Source organism: Arachis ipaensis, chromosome B04 (assembly GCF_000816755.2).
Source record: "Arachis ipaensis cultivar K30076 chromosome B04, Araip1.1, whole genome shotgun sequence".
Lineage (NCBI taxonomy): Eukaryota > Viridiplantae > Streptophyta > Magnoliopsida > Fabales > Fabaceae > Arachis > Arachis ipaensis.
The window spans coordinates 25,646,684-25,669,741 of record NC_029788.2 but is presented as its reverse complement, the minus strand read 5'-3'; the positions used below and the strand labels follow the sequence as shown (position 1 = coordinate 25,669,741).

General features: G+C 40.7%; 1 long non-coding RNA gene across 1 annotated transcript; it reads right to left on the bottom strand.

Annotated features, from left to right (window-relative positions):
* On the bottom strand, positions 649 to 21,418 carry LOC110270991. The gene is made up of 4 exons (XR_002360861.1): positions 21,409 to 21,418; positions 20,397 to 20,403; positions 946 to 999; positions 649 to 869 (listed from the first exon to the last, which is right to left on the bottom strand). It is a non-coding gene; the product is annotated as an uncharacterized LOC110270991 (long non-coding RNA).

The window sequence follows — 23,058 nt, the reverse complement described above, 5'->3', positions numbered from 1 at the left end:
ACCGGACCAACCTTTAAATGAGCCAAAGCTCGTTTCCTCTCCCAAGATGCAACAGAAGCTGCGTTGAACAGCAAGGGGAGGAGAAGGGTATAAACCCTTACGTTAATTTTAAAATGTCGTAACTTCCCGATCCGAGCTCCGATCGCCGCACCATTTGCGGCCACGCAACCACCGCGTCGAGCTCTATGTTTTTACTGGAATAATTTCATAGGTAAGATATTAATCACTCTCAGCCACTCCTTTCTCCCAATTTTCGAAAATATTGTAGGGGTATTGAATTCCTTTACTTTTTGATGTTTTAGGATCCAATTAGCTTGAGGAAAACGTTCACTCTTGCTTATATGAAACTTGGGTAAGGTGAGGATACCATAATTTCATTTTAATTTTACTAAATTTGAGCTTTGGGTATTAAATTGGGTATAGATGTGTTTTGAATGTGTATTAGGTTGTGAATAAATAATTAGAGCTTGAAATTGTGGATATTGGAACTTGGAGGAAGCTTGAACACAACCCATTATAAGCAAGTCCAAGAGCATAAAATTAATAACCTCAATGTCTCATAATTCCAATATATGTTCATCAACAATTATACTAACAACAATACAAAGCTACTCATTAAATGCCATTAACGAATTCAACTTACCTATGGTTCTTCTAACCTAAGTTTTCACAACACCGTAAATATTAAACGTGCGAAACTTAAACCATACCTTGGCCGATCACTTGGTTCACCCAAGGCAGCCTAACAACTCAAAATTACAGCCCCTCCAAGCTCAATTAAAATATCCCCCAAACCAAGCTTGATCACCAACAAGCCTCCAATTACTCCCAAGTCAATTCCAATGCTTATATACCCACTTAATCTACACCTAATACATATACATGTTCTAATTTCAGTTTTCCCATCATAAATACAAGATTGAGATAGGGTTAGGATATTCTTACCATACCCATATGCTCAATAGCTTGATCCCACAAGTTCCGGAAGCTAACTTGAATCTAGAACACAAAAATTGGACAAGATTCACCATAGGTTTTCAAGTTTACCAAAGAAAGAGGGATAGAGAATCTGAACCAAATATGAGTCTTACCGGTAAAATTGTTCGGATAAAAAGGTAGAGCTCGACGCGCTGAGCGCATGGTCGCAAACGGTGCGGCGATCGGAGCTCAAACGAGGAAGATATGGTGGTTGGAGTATTTGGTTAGGGTTAGGGAGCTCTCCTCCTCTCCCTTTCTGTTATGGCATCCAGCAGCTAATGAGAAAGAAGAAAGCTGCTGTTTCATTTAAGTGTTTGGATCCGGTTGGACCCACGGGCCCGGTTTGGGCCCCGGTTCAACCAGTTCAGCCCTTCTGGTCCGATTTTGGGCCAAATTTTCAAAATTGGTATCAAAATTCTCATTTTTGACGAGCTCTATCCTATTCTGTTATTAGTTTTGCATTTTTAGCTTTCCTAATTAAAATTCAATTTATTAACTAATAATTTATCGATTTTTGCGGAGTTTACAAGATGACTATAGGATAGGTTGGAATGTATGTGTATATAATTATTGCTCAGTATGTTGTTAACTAGTTGATTTGGTTTCGTGTTTGTTAACTAATTAGTGAATTGATAAGTTTGTTTATTAAAGGTTTGAGAATGTAAATTTATGGTTGATGATGCTTGATGGTTAGTGGTGATTTGATGAATTTGTTGATGATTTGAAGTATGATTATTGTGGTGATTGATATGGTGATGAGGAAGGGTATGTTGAGTTGAATTGGTAGGTTTGGTAGTGAATAGAATGGAACTTTTGAATGAAAGTGAGGTTTGGGGAATTTTGCAAAATTTAGTTTTGGACTGAACTTCGGTGAGCTATAACTTGAATTTCGGACCCTCAATTTGTTTCCAACTTGTTTTAAATGAAAATTGGATTCCTGAAGTTTATGCCGTTTGAAGAACGGATGAAAAACGATTTAAAATGATTAAGTTATGTGCGTCGGAAGTTTGGTTAAAAATTTGTAATTCTGTAGCTTTCTGCCTAATCAGGTTTTTGGAGAAATGTACGTCCACGCGTACGCGTGGTCATGGGATATTTGATTGTGCGTACGCGAGTAGCCCTATGCGTACGCATAATGGATCAGCATTCATATTCACGCGTACGCATGACAAAAAGATGCGTGCGAGAGTTGCATTTTTACACTCCCATGCGTACGCGTGGCCTCTTTTTCAGCAAACATGATTTTTCTGAGTTTTAAACTATATTTCAAACTTTTGAACCTCTATTTTCGTTCTTTTAGTCATAAATAATAGTATTAAACCTGATAGTTAGATGAAGTTAGGAAAAGAGGATAACTTGGAGGTGAAGTAAAGCTAAAAAAGTGATGAATTGGATATGAAAATGCTATGAATGATTATGTATGATATTTGGCTTGAATAATCAAATGATCTGAGATACGAGATTCCCTGGGTAAAGTACCGTGGCTTGCCACCACGTGTACCAGGTCAAAAACTCGATACTCTATTGACCCTACGACGTAAGGGTGACCGGGCACTTATAAATTTCCGGGAATGGTACCCTCATTGAGCGATTTGATATATATATATATATATATATATGAGAGAAAAAGCTATGCATAGACTCATAGGGATGCGTCCAAAGGTTTAGCAAACCGGACTTGTCGAGTTGGCTTGATAACCGACAGATGAGACTCATCAGCCATAGGACAGGCATGCATCATGTGCATATTACTTAAATTACTTGTTTGTGCATTAACTGGGTGTGCCTAAGTGTATTTGCTATGTTAACTGTATATTTGCTACCTGCAGTACTTGTAACCTTCTTGTGTTTGCCTTTATCTGTTTATTTATCTGTGATATGTTGTCGGAGATGGAGGTACGGAGGAAAGGCGGTAAGACTAGATTAAAGATTAAGTTAAGTTAGGCTTAGATACTCTTAGAAAACTACCTTTTATGGTTTCTATTTAATACTTTAAGCTTAATAATCTGAGTGTCGGCATTTTAGGATTGCCTCTGGCGTTCTAGGATTGCCTCTGGCATTCCCAGGACCCTATATCTTATATGTGTGGCACCTTTACCATATTGAGAACCTCTGGTTCTCACCCCATACTATGTTGTTATTTTTCAGATGCAGGTCGAAAGGCACCTCGCTAGGCATCTGGACTTCTGAAGCGAAGTGGTTATCGGGTTATTTTGTTGTACTGTTATGTATATATACGTACTTAGTTTCCTCTCCGCATGACTTGATCCTTTTGACCCTCTTAGAGGCTGATGGAGAGACATGATTTTGTTTATGTAAATTTGGATTTTGGATATGTATATATATGTGTATATATATTCTCCGGCCAGCTTTAAATTCGTAGGCTGAGTTAGGAGCTTTTTATTTTGTATCTTTGGCCCTCTATTCATACTTTTGTGATCTTATAACTGATAGCTGTAGTTTTCTTAGTACGCAAGTTAACTCGTTCTCTGAGCGTTGCATTTTTATTTTGCGATTTTTATTTCTTCTGTTCTTCAAAGCTCCTAGTCTATTATATTCTTTCTGCTATTATATGTACACTTTTTATTTTAGAGGTCATAATACCACATCACCTCTGTTTTACAACTTAAGCATAAATCTCTGTGTGGTAGGGTGTTACATTATGGTATCAAAGCAGTTTGTTCCTATTGAGCCTGAAAGATGGACTGATTTTGCATCTGTGCATTCTCTGTATATGTGTTAATGTGCTATTAGGATATCTGACTGATATATATGGTATAAACGTTTGTGAGCATGTATTTGGAACTTAAAGCATTAGACATGCGATATTGAGACTGATAAACTTAATATCACTTGTTTGGTGTGTATAGGGACCAGATGTCGACTCGCAGACGCGGTCGCGTGCGAGGTAGAGGTAGGATAGGCACCGTTACTCTTGGCCTGGCAGGGAATGATCCAATAGACTTTATGGCTGCTCTGGGAAATATGGCTGCAGCTATGCAGGCGACAGCCGAGGCATTGGGTAATCAGATAAACCAGGGTAATCACGGGAATAATAATGACGAAGAAGGCCTTATGACACTTGCGAAATTTATGAAAGTTCACCCTCCGACCTTCAGGGAAACCTCAAATCCCACTGATGCAGACAATTGGATTCAGGCAATGGAACGGGCACTGTAGGCTCAACAGGTTCCTGAGGAGCAATGGGTTGAGTTTGGAACTTATCAGCTGCAAGGTGAGGCTCAGTATTGGTGGCAGGGGACACGACGTATCCTGCAGCCAGATGGCGCTGTGATTCTTTGGGAGGTCTTTCGAACAGAGTTCTATAAGAAATACTTTCCTAGTTCAGACAGAAATGCCAAGGAACTTGAATTGATGAAATTAAAGTAGGGCCAAATGACCGTTACTGAGTATACTAGTAGGTTTAAGGAGTTATGTAGCTTTTCTCATATCTATCAAGGTGCGCCTGAAGATTTTGCTTAGTGAAAATGTATTAAATAAGAGGGAGGTCTTTGGAGTGATATTCTTAGCTTCGTTGCCCCAATGGAGATCAGAGTATTTTCTGAATTGGTGAATAAGAGTAGGGTGGCTGAGGAATGTGTGAGGAAAGCGGCAGCAGAGAAAGGAAGTTTGAGGGTTCCCTTTCAAAAGACTTCAGGAAGAAACTTTGCTCTGAGATGTAGGAATTTCAAGCGTGGAGGCTTTGTCCCACAGCAGAATCGAGGCCAGGGCAATTACAGAAGGCCGAATACTAATGTTAATCAAGGAAGAAGGTTTGGGAAGTAGCCACAACAGGATTTGAACTGTCAGAGGTGCGGGAAGTATCATCCTGGAGTTCCATGCAGATCAGGACTTGGGGTATGCTATTTTTGTGGACAGCCCGGGCACTTGGCCAGTAATTGTCCGGAGAAAAAGAAGTATGAAACTGGTAGGGTACAACAACCAAGGAGAGTGTATAGCACTTCTACAGCAGGTGTTGAGGGATCTGAGACACTGATTAGAGGTAACTGTTAAATAGATGGTAAAATCTTAAATGCTTTATTTGATTCAGGAGCAACTCATTCATTTATTGCATTTGAAAAGGCTAATGAATTAGGATTGAGGATGGTGGTTTTAGGTTATGATTTGAAAGTGCATAACACTACTCATGAAGCCATGGTGACTAGATTAGGATGTCCACAAGTTCCATTTCGAGTACAACATGAATTTGTGCATGATTTGATTTGTTTGCCGATGACTGGTCTTGATCTCATCTTGGGATTGAATTGGTTATCCAAGAATCATATTTTGCTTGATTGTTCTGAGAAGTCAGTACAGTTTATGCCGGAAGGGTCGAAAGCGCCGGTTGTGGTGAATAATTACTATTTGAACTCTATGATAGTAAATTGTTCTGGAACTGAATGTCAGGGTATTATGTTATTAACTGCGAGAGTATCAGGTGATGATCAGAGTTTAGAGCAGATTCCAGTTGTATGTGAATTTCCAGACGTGTTTCCGGATGATATTAATGAATTTCCACCTAACTAGGAGGTTGAATTTGCAATTGAGTTGGTGCCTGGAGCCGGTCCGATTTCGATTACTCCTTACAGGATGTCACCTTTAGAAATGGTTGAACTGAAGGCTCAGCTGGAAGATCTATTGGGTAAACATTTTATCTGACCAAGTGTTTCTCTGTGGGGAGTGCCAGTGTTGCTGGTAAAGAAGAAAGACGGAAGTATGCGCTTGTGGGTTGATTATCGGCAACTGAATAAGGTTACTGTGAAGAATAAATATCCATTACCTAGAATCGACAACCTAATGGATCAGTTACAGGGTGCCGGTGTGTTCTCTAAGATTGATTTGCGATCCGGGTATCATCAGATAAGGGTTAGAGGTGAAGATATTCTGAAAACTGCTTTTAGGACACGATATGGTCATTATGAATATACGGTGATGTTGATGGAGGCGAAAATCAGCCAATTAAGAAATTATAGTAAGAACAGCGTTGTAAGTACAGTTCTTAACCGACGAAATTCCACTTATCAATTTAGAAGGGTTGTCACAAAATTAGAATGAAAATACTGGGAGTAGAAATCTCAGGTCGTCTCCCAACGAGTTGACAAAATGGTGCTATTTTATCAGTCAGGAATTTTCTGAGGAATTTTGAGAGTTGAAGAACGGAAAAATAAATAATTATAAATTAAAGCAATGTAAATTAAAAGAGATTTATATATTCAAAATAAAAAGCCTTGACCGGGGAAAGATTAATTGGAAGTTCTATCCTTATTGGATTTTTCCAAGTATAGTATCAAGAGGTTGTTGCTTTCACTTAGTTAACCCTTACTAAATAAAGAAAAGTCAAGTGATTGAGCTAACTCTTATTCACAAGTCCTAATCCTCTCCCTTGGAAAGGATTAGCGTTAGTGCCTAGAGAGTTAGCCAACAACTTCCAATTTAACTAATCACTTGAGCATTCCAACTCAAGGGTCTCCTTTTAATCAACCCCCAAGTCAAGTTGGGAGTCTACTCCATTGACATGAATATAACATTCACAGAAATATAAGAAGAAGACATGATAAATTAAATAAAATAGGAATTGAAAATTAATTAAAAGTAAAAATTGTTCTTTGCATTAATAAATCCCAAAATGCAACATCCTTATCTGAACAGGGTTAATAAGTAATCAAAAGAGTAAAGGAATAAGAAAGCAAACTAGAATAATAGCGACTTCAACGGAGGTAGTGACTCTTCTCAATATCCAAAGCAGAAGCATCAAAAATAGAAATCTATGAATGTAAAGGAAACCTAGAGGAAGTAGTAATTTCTCTCTAAGATTCAAAACTAAAACTAAAAACTATGCAAATGAGAATGTGTGTTGAGTCTCTGCTTGTCCCCTGGCTCTAGTCTTTGTTTCTGGACCAAAAACTGGGTCCAAACTCAGCCCAAAATCGCCCCCAGCATTTTCTGCGATTTCTGCAGGTGGCGCATGTCACGCGTACGTGTCAGTCACGCGTACGCGTCGCTGGTCATTTTCGTGTATCACGCGTACGCGTCAGGCACGCGCACGCGTAGCTGTTTGAACTCCAATTCACGCGCACGCGTGAGCCATGCATGCGCGTTGCTCCCCGCTGGTTGTCTCCTTTATTTCTTGTGCTCCTTCCATTTTTGCAAGCTTCCTCTTCATCCTCTAAGGAATTCCTGCCCTATAAAGTCTGAAAACACTTAACGCACAGATCACGACATTGAATGGAATTGTAAAATCATGCAAATTTTATGAATAAGTGAGCAAAAACTTGATAAAACCACTCAATTGAGCACAAGATAAACCATAAAATAGTAGTTTATCAATCTCCCCACACTTAAACATTAGCATGTCCTCATGCTAAGCTCAAGGAGATAAAAGGAATGAATAGGGAAAAGTAAGACTCATGAGATGCAACCTATGAATGCAACTATATGCTAAGATGATTCTGTCTACTTGGTTAAAAGTAAATAAGTTCTTCAAGACAAAAATAAACCAGATTCCACTAATTCAAATCATACAATAAAATACAAGTAAACTTGTAAGAAGATAGCTCATGAAAGCATGGAATATAGAATCAAGCATTGAACCCTCACTGGTAGTGTATATGCACTTTAATCGCTCAAGTGTCTAGGGTTAATTTACTCTACTCTTCTCTAGTCATGCTTTCTAAACTTTGTTCTTCATCTAACCAATCAACAAAAATTTAGTATACTAATGCAAACATCATGAGGTCTTTTTAAGGTTGTAATGGGGCTAAGGTAAGGGTGAGGGTATATGTATGGCCAAGTGAGCTATAATATGAATCTTTGACTAACCTAAGCTCTCACCTAAACACACACACACACTCTATGTAACTCTAAATTCATGCCTAGCTTCCCAAAATTCCCACTTTTGCATCACATACTCATGCATCAACTTTTCTTTAATTTTATCACATATGCATTGATCTTTCATTAAACTTAACATTGGGGTAATTTTGTCCCCTTATTTATTTATTTATTTGAATATTTTTTTTTGTTTTTTTTTTCTGATTAAAAATATAAAAGTAAACATAACATATCAATGCACATGGATTTTTAATTTTTTCTGGTCTCACATGAGTAGGTACCCAAATTCCCAATATTTTGTGTATGAAACACTGTACACTTTCATCAACCCAAGTTTCCATAGTTTTCCACACTTAATTGATACACAATCTCTAACTTAGGCTAACCAAAGATTCACTTGGGGTAATTAATTATTTTTCCGCTTAAGGCTAGTGATGTGGTAAAATATAGAACAAAAGGGGATTAAAAGGCTCAAAGTGGCAAACAAAGGTAATTGAAAGGGTAGGCTATTTGGGATGAGTGAGCTAATAACAAATAATGGCCTCAATCATATGCAAGCATGTAAATACACTAAAAAATGGACATATAGAATGGAACAAAATATAGATTGCAATCATAGAGAAGAAAACACACAAGAATGGAATGTTATGGTTAAATAGTGTAACCATTTGATTAAGCTCAAATCTCACAGGTTGTGTGTTCTTAGCTATAACTATGTTCCAAATTACAATCTTCAACAAGTTTAACAAAAAAGTTTTAATTTAAATTAGTGAAATACTATAAAAAAGGGTCTTGAAAGGAAACTCATTATTTTAACCAAGCAAAACATACATGCAAACAATTATTAACATGCAATCTATCTTATTTAACAAAGAAAAAAGAGTCAAATATTGGTGTTAAGAGGGAGAAGTTACCTCCGGAAGTCAAGGACTGACATCCCCACACTTAAGGCTTGTCACGGTCCTCCGTGCCATCAGTAAGGAGCAAGGGAGGGCTGGAAGCATCGCCTTCAGTGTCTGGTTCACCTTGGCTCTCTGTACTACTGGATGAAGGGGAGTTTGGGGTGTCCTTTGGTTCTGGAGGTGGGTGTGTAACAACTATGAGGTCCTTCAGATAGTTGTATCTGCACATGTTACGGCACTCCATTTGCTCCATTTGCCGGTCTTGCCGGTCGAACCGCTCAAGGATCTGAAGGAACATCTGATGGATGGATGGTGCTAGTGGTGTAGATGATGGTGGAGTAGAAGAAGGAGGAGTATCCAAAGATGGACCTGTAGGCCGGCTCGCAGAGGGAACTGGCGGCCTGATGTACTTCTTGTTAGGGACATACTGGTCGGCTCTAGGGATGATGACCTTCGTGTCGCCTGCCCGAGAGGACACACCTGCTACAGAGACTAAATCTAAAACCAAGGTGGGGAAGGGGAGGTTACTCGCTATCTGTACGTGTCCCATGGCTTGCCGGATGTGTCGGGGCAGGTTGAGGGGTTGCTCTGTCAGGATGCACCGGATAAGGACAGCCATGTCTGCTGTGAAGGTCGACTCGTGAGTGCTCAAAAAGACAGAATGGGACATAATTTGTGCCCACACGCGAGCCTCCAGGGTGAGTGACTGTGCTGAGATGCTCTTGGGTTTTGAATGATACTACCCGTAGATCCACTTGCTGCCAGGTTGGGCTATAACTCCAAGTACGCTATCCCAGTCAAACTGATACATCTGGCGCTTACGAGATGCATCTTGATATGCATCCCATCCCTCAGGACTAGGTGGAAGGTCCAGTGCTCTCTGTATGGCACTCTCGGAGACAGGGACCTGCTGCTGACGGACGAAGACAGTCTGCAGAGTAGGGGAGTAGAAGTTTGAGTAGAATTCAGCTACCCATGATAAGTTGGCCTCTCACGGCTACCTCCTCAAAAATCCCCACTGTCTTCTCTCAATTCAGGGCTCCACAAAATTAACAAAGTGTGTTGGGACAATGAGTAGATGCTCATTGTTGTAGTTCCTCTCAACCAGGATGGGGAACATCTGTTCGCAATAATAGTTAGCAAACCGTTTGGAGTCTCGGGTGGGAAAGGCTTTCTCTGATTCATCAACTTTAATGATCCTCTTCACCTGCTTTATTGGCGGCTTGACACTGGTAGATGAAAGTGCCTTTGACAGTGTTCTCTTGGTTCCTCTCCTAGCCGGGGACTTGTCAGTGGCCTTCTCTTTTCCTTTCTTGGTACGCATGCCTAAGGAAGAAGAAAAAGGAGGAATGTGAAATATAGATAACCAAAACCGGAAGGGAGAAAATTCCAAGTGACAATGAATGCTAAAGGAAAGATGTTAGCTCAAATACATGGTAGCTACAATATGTAGGTAAGACATCAATTAAGAGCAATAAGGCAATTCATAATTAAATAGATGCAAGAGGTGAAAGCATGCAAGGAATAGGCATGAGAAGCATAACTCAAGCATCAAAAATTAAATGTGCCAATATAGAGAGTATTTGTATGATGACAATTGTGAATGACAATCCCAAATACATGTGGAGTACAAGGGTGTGAAAAAGAGGCATTCAAGTAAAAGAGTAAAACAAAATAGAGTTCAAGATGCCATAGGGGCTTTTTCACAAACGCTTGGTGAGCAAGATAGAATAGGAATGAAAATAATATAATCCAAATGTATATGAGAGCTAAATTAAAGTATCAATTGTCAAATCACTCCATAGAATAACCGCAAGCTTCAGGATAATAAGGTAGTACCCAAATAAAACTCCAATACCAACATAAGAATGCAGGAAAAAGAAAAGAAAAAGAAACCATAAATAAGCTAAAAGAAAGATAGAGAAGAAAGAAACATAAATAAATTCAATAATGAAAGAGTAGATGGGAGGAAGAAAAGAACCTTGATGAAGAAGATGAGGAACGAAAGAAGAGAGTGGTAGAAAGTAAGAAAGAATAAGGAAGAAGAAAGAAAGAAGGAAGAAATAATTAGGATTGAAAAGAATTCGGATTGGGGGAGAGGAGATTTGAAATAAGGCGCTGAGGTGGATAAATTGTGCGTCGCATGCGACACGTACGCGTCACGCGTACGCGTGATAGGGGTTGTGCGAATGGCGCGAAGGCAGCCTCGTGCACGCACAACTCTATGTCTAATATGCACATGTGCCAAAATTGTATACGAAGCGTGCACGTCAGGGACGCGCATGCGTGGGTGGCCTGGATGGGAAAACGATGCGTACGCGTCAGGGATGCGTACGCGTGATAGGGCTTGTGCTCCCTGCATAGTCCTATCCCCACACCATCATAACTCTCTGGCCATACACCCATTTACGCCGATTTGCAAGGTCACGCGTACGCGTGGGGGACGCGTACGCGTGGACTGGTGAAAACGCCAGTGACGCGTACGCGTGAGGGATGCATACGCGTGGACTTGCTTGTGCGCAAGGCACGCCACCAGCACCACTCCTGCCCAACTCTCTGTTCAATTTTTATTTTTCACGCACACACATATGACGCGTATGCGTCAATGACGCTTGTGTGTCGTGTGCTTTCTTTTTTTTTTTTTATGCAGAATGCAAAATGCCTAATGCAGATGAATTATGCAGAAATTATGAATGAACACTATGGAAAAACAAAAGAAAATAAACTAGGAATGGAAACGGAACGATCATACCATGGTGGGTTGTCTCCTACCTAGCACTTTGCTTTTACGTCCTTAAGTTGGACGGTCCACAAGCTCAATCTGCTGCTGTCGATGGATCTTTCTAGAGGAAGACCTCTAGCTCTTTGTTGTCCTTCATCTTCTCTCCATGATACAGCTTTAAGCAATGTCCATTGACCTTGATGAATTTGGAACTTGAAGGATGACTCAGGTGGAAGACTCCGTATGGCTCTACCTTCTCTACTCTATAGGGGCTTTCCCATCTGGATCTCAGCTTTCCTGGCATGAGCCTCAGCCTGGAGTTGTAAAGGAGAACTAGCTCCCCAGGTTTGAACTCTCTTCTCTTGATATGCTTGTCATGCACAGCCTTCACCTTCTCTTTGTATAATCTGGAGTTGTCATATGCCTCGAGTCGAAGGGTCTCCAGCTCTGCCAGTTGCAGCTTTCTTTCAGCACTAGCCTTCTCAAATCCCATGTTGCATTCCCGTACATCCCTGAAAGCCTTGTGTTCTACCTCCACTTGGAGGTGACAAGCCTTCATCTTATCAAAAATTGATGCGGGCGGAAATCAGCCAATTAAGAAATTATAGTAAGAACAGCGTTGTAAGTACAGTTCTTAACCGACGAAAATCCACTTATCAATTTAGAAGGGTTGTCACAAAATTAGAATGAACATACTGGGAGTAGGAATCCCAGGTCGTCTCCCAACGAGTTGACAAAATGGTGCTATTTTATTAGTCAGGAGTTTTTCGAGAAATTTTGAGAGTTGGAGAACAGAAAAATAAAGGATTGTGAATTAAGGCAATGTAAATTAAAAGAGATTTATATAATCAAATAAAAAGCCTTGACCGGGGAAATGATTAATTGGAAGTTCTATCCTTGTTGGAATTCTCTCAAGTGTAGTATCAAGAGGTTGTTATTTTCACTTAGTTAACCTTTAATAAATAAAGGAAAGTCAAGTGATTGAGCTAACTCTTATTCGCAAGTCGTAATCCTCTCCTTATGGAAGGATTAGCGTTAGTAAATAGAGAATTAGCCAACAACTTCCAATTTAACTAATCACTTGAGCATTCCAACTCAAGGGTCTCCTTTTAATCAACCCCAAGTCAAGTTGGGAGTTTACTCCATTGACATGAATATAATGTTCACAGAAATATAAGAAGAAGACATGATAAATTAAATAAAATAGGAATTAAAAATTAATTAAAAGTAAAAATAGTTCTTTGCATTAATAAATCCCAAAATGTAACATACGTATCTGAACAGGGTTAATGAGTAATCAAAAGAGTAAAGGAATAAGAAAGTAAACTAGAATAAAAGCAACTTCAGCGGAGGTAGTGACTCTTCTCAATATCCAAAGCAAAAGCATAAATTATAAAAACTTTGAGTGTGTAGAAAATCTAGAGGAAGAGTGATTTCTCTCTAAGATTCCAATCTAAAACTAAAAACTATGCGAATGAGAATGTCTGTTGAGTCTTTGCTTGTCCCATGGCTCTAGTATGTGTCTCTGGGCCGAAAACTGGGTCCGAACTCAGCCCAAAATTTCCCCCAGCGTTTTCTACGATTTCTGTAGGTGGCGCATGTCACGCGTACGCGTCAGTCACACGTACGCGTCGCTGGTCATTTTTGCGTATCACGCGTACGCGTCAGGCACACGCACGCGTCGTCGTGCGAACTCCAATTCACGCGCACGCGTGAGCCATGCGTGCGCGTCGCTTCTGGCTGGTTATCTCCTTTATTTCTTGTGCTCCTTCCATTTTTGCAAGCTTCCTCTTCATCCTCTAAGCCATTCCTACCCTACAAAGCCTGAAAATACTTAACGCACAGATCACGACATTGAATGGTATAAAGAGGGATTAAAAATGTACAATTTAAAGGCTCAGAAAGTAAATTTTCAATCATATAACAAAATTGGAAAGGAATTGTAAAATCATGCAAATTGTATGAATAAGTGAGCAAAGACTTGATAAAACCACTCAATTGAGCACAAGATAAACCATAAAATTGTGGTTTATCAATCTCCCCACACTTAAACAGTAGCATGTCCTCATGCTAAGCTCAAGGAGATAAAAGGAATGAATGGGGGAAAGTAAGACTCATGAGATGCAACCTATGAATGCAACTATATGCTAAGATGATTCTGTCTACTTGGTCAAAAGTAAATAAGCTCTTTAAGACAAAAATAAACCAGATTCCACTAATTCAAATCATACAATAAAAGACAAGTAAACTTGTAAGAAGATAGCTCATGAAAGCAGGGAACATGGAATCAAGCATTGAACCCTCACTGGTAGTGTATATGCACTCTAATCGCTCAAGTGTCTAGGGTTAATTTACTCTACTCTTTTCTAGTCATGCTTTCTAAACTTTGTTCTTCATCTAACCAATCAACGAAAATTTAGTATACTAATGCAAACATCATGAGATCTTTTTAAGGTTGTAATGGGGCTAAGGCAAGGGTGATGGTATATGTATGGCCAAGTGAGCTATAATATGAATCTTTGACTAACCTAAGCTCTCACCTAAACACACACACACTCTATGTAACTCTAAAATCATGCCTAGTTACCCAAAATTTCCACTTTTGTATCACATACTCATGCATCAACTTTTCTTTAATTTTATCACATATGCATTGATCTTTCATTAAACTTAACATTGGGGTAATTTTGTCCCCTTATTTATTTATTTATTTGAATATTTTTTATTTATTTTTATTAAAAATATAAAAGTAAACATAACATATCAATGCACATGGATTTTTAATTTTTTCTGGTCTCACATGAGTAGGTACCCAAATTTCCAATATTTTGTCAATGAAACACTGTATACTTTCATCAACCCAAGTTCCCACAGTTCTCCACACTTAATTGATACACAATCTCTAACTTAAGCTAACCAAAGATTCACTTGGGATAATTAATTATTTTTTCACTTAAGGCTAGTGATGTGGTAAAATATAGAACAAAAGGGGATTAAAAGACTCAAAGTGGCAAACAAAGGTTATCGAAAGGGTAGGCTATTTGGGATAAGTGAGGTAATAACAAATGATGGCCTCAAAGTATAGATTACAATCATAGAGAAGGAAACATACAAGAATAAAATATTATGGTTAAATAATGTAACCATGTAATTAAGCTCAAATCTCACAGGTTGTGTGTTCTTAGCTATAACCTATGTTCCAAATTACAGTCTTCAAATAAGTTTAACACAAATTTTCAATTTAAATTAGTGAAATGCTAAAAAAAGGGTCTTGAAAAGAAACTTATTACTTTAACCAAGAAAAACATACATGCAAACAATTATTAACATGCAATCTATCCTATCTAACAAAGGAAAAAGTCAAATGTTAGTGTTAAGAGAGAGAAGTTACCTCCGGAAGTCAAGGACTGACCTCCCCACACTTAAGGCTTGACACGGTCCTCCGTGCCATCAGTAAGGAGAAAGGAAGGGCTGGAAGCGTCGCCTTCAGTGTCTGGTTCGCCGTGGCTCTCTGTACGATTGGATGAAGGGGAGTCTGGGGTGTCCTTTGGTTCTTGAGGTGGGTGTATACCAACTATGAAGTCCTTCAGATAGTTGTATATGCGCTTGTTACGGTGCTCCATTTGCTCTATTTTCCGGTCTTGCCAGTCGAACCGCTCAAGGATATCAAGGAACATCTGATGGATGGATGGTGCTTGTGGTGTGGATGGTGGTGGAATGGAAGAAGGAGGAGTATCCAAAGATGGACCCGCAGGCTGGCTTACAGAGGGAACTGGCGACCTGATGTACTTCCCATTTGGGACATACTGGTCGGCTCTAGGGATGATGACCTTTGTGTCGCCTGCCCGAGAGGACACACCTGCTGCAGAGACTAAATCTGAAACCAAGGAGGGGAAGGGCAGGTTACCCACTATCTGTACGTCTCCCGTGGCATCCCAGATGTGTCGGGGCAGGTTGAGGGGTTGCTCTGTCAGGATGCACTAGATGAGGACAGCCATGTCTGCTGTGAAGGTCGACTCGTGAGTGCTCGAAAAGACATAGTGGGACATAATTTGTGACCACACGCGAGCCTCCAGGGTGAGTGACTGGGCTAAGATGCTCTTGGGTTTTGAACGATGCTGCCCATAGATCCACTTGCTGCTAGGTTGGGCTATAACTCCAAGTACACTATCCCAGTCGAACTGATACATCTGGCGTTTACGATATGCTTCTTGATATGCATCCCATTCCTCTGGACTAGGTAGAAGGTCTAGTGCTCTTTGTATGGCACTCTCGGAGACAAGGACCTGCTGCTGACGGACGAAGACAGTCTACAGAGTAGGTAAGTAGAAGTTTGAGTAGAATTCCACTACCCATGATAAGTTGGCCTCCCGTGGCTATCTCCTCAAAAATTCCCACTGTCTCCTATCAATTCGAGGCTCCACAAAATCAACAAAGTGTGTTGGGACAATGAGTAGATGCTCATTGTTGTAGTTCCTCTCAGCTAGGATGGGGAACATCTGTTCGCAATAACGATTAGCAAACCGTGTAGAGTCTCGGGTGGGAAAGGCTTTCTCTGATTCATCAACTTTAATGATCATCTTCACCCGCTTTATTGGCGGCTTGATACTGGTAGATGGAAGTGCCTTTGCCAGTGTTCTCTCGGTTCCTCTCCGAGCCGGTGGCTTGTCAGTGGCCTTCTCTTTTCCTTTCTTGGTACCCATGCCTAAGGAAGAAGAAAAAGGAGTAATGTTAAATATAGATAACCAAAACCGAAAGGGAGAAAATTCCAAGTGATAATGAATGCCAAAGGAAAGATGTTAGCTCAAATACATGGTAGCTACAACATGTAGGTAAGACATCAATTAAGAGCAATACGGCAATTCATAATTAAGTAGATGCAAGAGGTGAAAGCATGCAAGGAATAGGCATGAGAAGCATAACTCAAGCATCATTAAATGTGCCAATATAGAGAGTATTTGTATGATGACAAGTGTGAATGATAATCCCAAATACATGTGGAGTGCAAGGGTTGTGAAAAAGAGGCATTCAAGTAAAAGAGTAAAACAAAATATAGTTCAAGATGCCATAAGGGCTTTTTCACAAACACTTAGTGAGTAAGATAGAATAAGAATAGAAATAATATAATCCAAATGTATATGAGATCCAAATTAAAGTATCAATTGTCAAACCACTCCATATAATAACCCCAAGCGTCAAGATAATAAGGTAATACCCAAATAAAACTCCAATACCAACATAAGAATGCATGAAGAAGAAAAGAAAAAAAAACCATAAATAAGTAAGCTAAAAGAAAGATAGAGAAGAAAGAAACATAAATAAATGAAATAATGAAAAAGTAGATGGGAGGAGGAAAAGAACCTTGATGAAGAAGATGAGGAAGGAAAGAAGAAATTAGTAGAAAGTAAGAAAGAATAAGGAAGAAGAAAGAAAGAAGGAAGAAATAATTAGGATTGAAAAGAATTAGGATTGGGGGAGAGGAGATTTGAAATCAGGCGCTGAAGTGGATAAATTGTGCGTCGCATGCGACGCGTACGCGTGCATCACGCGTATGCGTAGATCGCACTATTTTCAGGCGATGCGTACGCGTCTAGGACGCGTACGCGTGATAGTGGTTATGTGAATGGCGCGAAGGCAATCTTGCGCATGCACAACTCTCTGTTTGATACGCACGAGAGCAAAAAATGCATATGATGCGTGCGTGTCAGGGACGCGCACGCGTGGATGGCCATTTTGGAAAAATGACGCGCACGCGTCAGGGACGAGTACTCGTGATGGGGCTTGTGCTCCCAGCATAGTTCCAGCCCCACACTATCATAACCCTCTGGTCATACACCCATTTACGCTGATTTGCAGGGTCACGCGTACGCGTGGGGGACACGTACGTGTGGACTAAGTTATGTGCAAGGCACGCCACCAGCACCACTCCTGCCCAACTCTCTGTTCAATTTTTATTTTTTCACGCACACACATATGACGCGTACGCGTCAGCGACGCTTGCGCGTCGTGTGCTTTCTTTTTTTTTTATGCAGAATACAAAATACAGCATGCAGATGAATATGCAAAAATTATGAATGAACACTATGGAAAAACAAAAGAAAATAAAACTAGGAATGAAAACGGAACGATCATACCATGGTGGGTTGTCTCCCACCTAGCACTTTGCTTTTACATCCTTAAGTTGGACGGTCCACAAGCTCAATCTGCTTCTGTTGGTTGATCTTCCAAGAGGAAGACCTCTAGCTCTTTATTGTCCTTCATCTTCTCACCATGATATAGCTTTAAGCGGTGTCCATTGACCTTGATGAATTTGGAACTTGAAGAATGACTCAGATGGAAGACTCCGTATGGCTCTTCCTTCTCTACTCTGTAGGGGACTTCCCACCTTGATCTCAGCTTGCCTGGCATGAGCCTCAGCCTTGAGTTGTAAAGAAGAACTAGCTCCTTAGGTCTGAACTCTCTTCTCTTGATATGCTTGTCATGCACAGCCTTCACTTTCTCTTTGTATAATCTGGAGTTGTCATATGCTTCGAATCGAAGAGTCTCCAGTTCTGCCAGTTGCAGCTTCCTTTCAGCACCAGCCTTCTCAAATCCCATGTTGCATTCCCGTACAGTCCAGAAAGCCTTGTGTTCCACCTCCACTGGGAGGTGACAAGCCTTTCCGTACACTAAGTGGAAGGGGCTCATTCCTATGGATGTCTTGTATGCTGTCCGATAAGCCCAAAGCGCATCTACAAGTCTGGTGCTCTAGTCCTTCCTATGAGGCTTGACTATCTTCTCCAGAATGTGCTTGATCTCTCTGTTAGACACCTCGGCTTGTCCATTGGTCTGAGGATGGTAGGCTGTTGCTACTTTGTGAACAATCCCATACTTCTTCAGTAGACCTGCTAATCTCCTGTTACAAAAGTGAGTGCCTTGATCACTCATGATTGCTCATGGTGACCCAAAGCGACAAATAATATGGTTTCTAACAAAAGAGACAACAGTGTTAGCATCATCAGTATGGGTAGGAATTACTTCCACCCATTTAGAAACATAGTCTACAGCTAACAATATATATAAGAAACCACTAGAGTTTGGGAATGGACCCATGAAGTCAATGCCCCAGACATCAAAAATTTCACAAAATAGCATAAGCTGTTGGGGCATCTCATCCTTCTTGGATATATTACCAAACCATTGGTATGGGGAACAAGATTTACAGAAGGCAGTAGCATCTTTAAAAAGAGTGGGCCACCAGAATCCATAGTCTAGAATTTTTCTAGCTGTTCTTTGAGGGCCAAAATGTCCTCCACTTTCAGAAGAGTGGGAGGCCTCTAAAATGGACTGAAATTCTGATTGAGGCACACACTTTCTAATTATCTGGTCAGCACCATACCTCCATAAATATGGGTCATCCCATATATAATATTTGGACTCGCTTTTCAGCTTGTCTCTCTGATGCTTAGTAAAATTGGGAGGGAAGGTATGACTAATTAGATAATTAGCTATAGGAGCATACCAAGGGACTACTTCAGATATTGTGTGCAAACTATCTAATGGTAAAGCCTCATTGATAGGAGTGGAGTCATCCTCAATGTGCTCAAGGCGACTTAAGTGGTCTACCACTAAATTCTGGGAACCACTCCTATCCTTAATTTCTAAATCAAATTCTTGCAGCAGCAATATCCAACGTATCAACCTTGGTTTAACTCTTTTTTAGCTAATAGTTATTTTAAAGCTGCATGGTCTGAGTACACTACCACCTTAGTACCAAGTAAATAGGCTCAGAATTTATCCAGAGCAAAAACAATAGCCAGAAGCTCTTTTTCAGTGGTAGTATAATTAGACTGAGCAGCGTCTAAGGTCTTAGAAGCATAAGCTATTACAAAAGGATCCTTACCTTCGCGCTGAGCCAGCGCCGCTCCTACTGCATGGTTGGAGGCATAACACATAATCTCAAAAGGTTGGTTCCAGTCGGGTCCTCTCACAATTGGAGCTTAAGTAAAGGCAAGCTTCAGCTTATCAAACGCCTCCTTGCAGTCCGCATTCAGCTCGAACTCAACATCCTTCTGCAGTAGTCTAGATAAAGGCAATGCTACCTTACTGAAGTCCTTGATAAATCTCCGGTAGAAACCTGCATGACCAAGGAACGAACAGACTTTCCTCACGGAGGAGGGGTAAGGTAAACTAGAAATCACATCTACCTTTGCTGGATCTACAGAAATACCAGAATTAGAAACAACATGTCCTAGAACAATATCATGTTTAACCATAAAATGACACTTTTCAAAATTCAATACAAGGTTTGAACTAACACACCTGTCTAATACTCTAGCTAAACTATCCAAGCAAAGGTTAAATGAATCACCATATACGCTAAAATCATCCATGAAAACTTCCATACAGCTTTCAATAAGATCAGAGAAAATGCTCATCATGCACCTTTAGAAAGTAGCCGGTGCATTACATAAGCCAAAAGGCATCCTCTTGAATGCATACGTTCCAAAGGGACATGTAAAAGTAGTCTTCTCCTGATCTTCAAGAGCTATATGAATTTGAAATAGCCTGTATAACCATCTAAAAAGCAGTAATGTGATTTACCTAACAGGCGATCAAGCATCTGATCAATAAATGGAAAGGGGTAATGATCCTTGCCAGTAGCTTGGTTGAGGCGCCTATAATTAATGCAAACTCTCCATGAATTCTGCACTCTAGTTGTCAGGAGCTCTCCGTACTCATTCTTCACTGTTGTGACTCCAGACTTCTTGGGAACCACTTGTACTGGACTGGCCCATTCGCTATCTGAGATGTGATAGATAATATCAGCTTCCAGCAGTCTGGTCACTTCCTTCTTGACAACTTCTAAGATGGTGGGGTTCAGTCTTCTTTGAGGTTGATGGACAGGCCTTGCTCCCTCTTCTAAAAATATCCTGTGCTCACAAACTTGAGGGTTGATGCCTACTATATCCCCCAATCTCTACCCAATTACTTTCTTGTGTCTTCTCAGCACACTAAGTAGCTGCTCCTCCTGTTGGGAAGTGAGTTCCCTTGCAATGATAACTGTGAGCTTCTGATGATCCTCAAGGTAAGCATACTTGAGGTGGGATGGAAGGGGCTTTAACTCCACTTTCTGTTCATGGCTAGGCACTTGATCATCTGGGGCTAGCGATGGTGGCAAGGTATTTTCAGTAAGCTCAGGGGGTGTCCCCACACTTGCCTCTTGCTCCATGTGCTTCTCTTCTACTTCCTCCTGGTAAACTGCAGCTACAGTCTCATCAATGATGTCGCACTGCAAGATGGAGTGATCTTCCAGAGGGTGTTTCATAGCTTCATCCAAGTTGAAGCTCACTGCTCTGCCATCTATCTCAAAGGAGTAAGTTCCTGAGAATGCATCCAACTTGAACTTTGAAGTCTTCAAAAAGGGTCTTCCAAGCAAGATGGATGATGGTCTTCCTGAGTCATTAGGGGGCATCTCCAAAATATAGAAGTCAATAGGAAATGTGAGCCCCTTAATGCTCACTAGCACGTCCTCAGCAATTCCAACCATAGAGATAATGCTTTTATCTGCCAAAACAAAACGTGCTGCCGACCTTTTTAAGGGAGGGAGTCTCAAAATATCATATACAGATAACGACATTATACTAACACACGCACCTAAATCACACATGCAGTCAGAAAATGTTACACCCCAATAGTACACGTAACCATACATGGCCCTGGATCCCCACATTTTTCTGGTATGGTACCCATTAAAGCAGATATGGAGCTACCTAGAGGAATAGTTTTTAAATCCTGTATTCTATCCTTATTCATGCATAAATCCTTTAGAAACTTCGCATATTTAGGTACCTGGTGAATGGCATCAAAAAGGGCAATTGTTACCTCAACCATTTTGAAGATCTCCACCATCTTGGGGTCGAGCTCCATCTGCTTTCTGGACTTTCTAGCAAGGTGTGGAAAGGTGATAGGGATGACATCTCTTGTAGCTTCAACTTCCATTGGTGCACTATTTTCTGGTTGAGCTGCTTCTTCTTCAACCTTGTCTTATACTTCTTCCTCTTCTTCAACGTCTTCTACCTCAACAACATCTTCAACTTGAATGTTCTCCTTTCAGCTTGGCTCCTCATGGTTTCTCTCTTGCAGTGTGGTCCCAGACCTCAAAGTGATGGCATTGATGCCACCTTTGGGGTTGGGTAAGGATTGAGAAGGAATTGCACTGGAGCTTGAAAGTTGATTATTGGAGGCAATTAGTGAATCCATCCGGGAGACGAGAGCCTGTAAAGTAGCATTCAGACCATTCATAGTAGAGTTAAGTGTATTCTGAATGTCTTACGTCATAGTGCGAAGCATCTCATCATTAGAAGAAGAAGGGGGGTAAGTGATTTGAGGGGTCTGCTGTTGGTTGTTCTGAGGTGCTTGGGACTGCCTTTGGTGAGGTGCTCTGTAATGCTGGTTTTAGTTCTGCTGTCTATTATTGTTGTTGTTCCACCTCTGATTTCTATTGTTGTCTCTGCCTCCTCTGTTGAAGTTGTCTCTCCATCCCTGGTTGGAATTATCTCTCCATCCCTGGTTGGAATTGTCTCTCCACCCTTGGTTGGAGTTGTCTTGCCAACCTTGATTGTAGTTTCCACCTTAGTTGTGATTGCCGCCTTGTTGATTGTATCCTTGATTCGAGCGGTCATAGAAATTGTGAGTAGCTGCCAAGGTGTTGTCTTCTTGTTGGAGCTGCGGACATTCATCAGTGTAATGAGTATAATCAGCACATATTCCGCATACTCTTTGAGGAACCAACTATTGACTCTGTTATGGTGGGGGAGGTTGAGGTTGTTGTTGTTGATTCAGCTGTATCTGCTTCAGTAGGTTGGTCATCTCACATAGAGTCTGTGTGAGAGCAGTAGTCTCACTGCTAGAAGAAACATCTGCAACAGCCTTGGGATGGTTGTTCCTGTGCCTAGCATTCCGAGTGGACTTAGCTAGGTCACTGATCAGTTGCCACGTTTCATCCGCGGTCTTGTACTTTTTCAGAGAACCATTACTCGCACCATCCAATGTAGTTTTATCCTGAGGCTTCATGCCTTGTGTGAAGTAGCTGATCAACACCAACTTGTCGATCATGTGGTGGGGGCATGCGTCCAGAAGACTCCTGAAGCGCTCCCAGTACTCATAAAGTGTCTCTGATTCGCCTTGAATAATGCAGGGAATTTTTTTCCTTAGTCTATCAGTAACTTCAGCTGGAAAGTATTTTTCCAAGAATTCTCTCCTAAGCGTATCCTAGTTAGTAACAACTGCTTCAGGTTGAGTGTAGTACCACTCCCTCGCCTTTTCCTAAAGAGAAAATGGGAAGGCGGTTAGCAGAATAGAAGTCTCATCTGCACCATGACGCCTAACAGTAGAACAGGCTATCTGAAAAATTCTGAGGTGCTTGATAGGGTCCTGAGCAGGTAAGCCATGAAACTTGGGTATTAGGTTGATTAACGCAGTCTTCAGTTCAAAATCTAGAGCCAGATTTGGGTGACGCACTTGATACGGTTGCGGTGTAAAGTTTGGAGCGCCTGCTTCCTGCAGAGTAATCCTTCTGGGCTCCGCCATATTACCTGCACGTAAATCAAAAGAATCAGTAGTAAAAGAGCTTGTTTCTTCCTC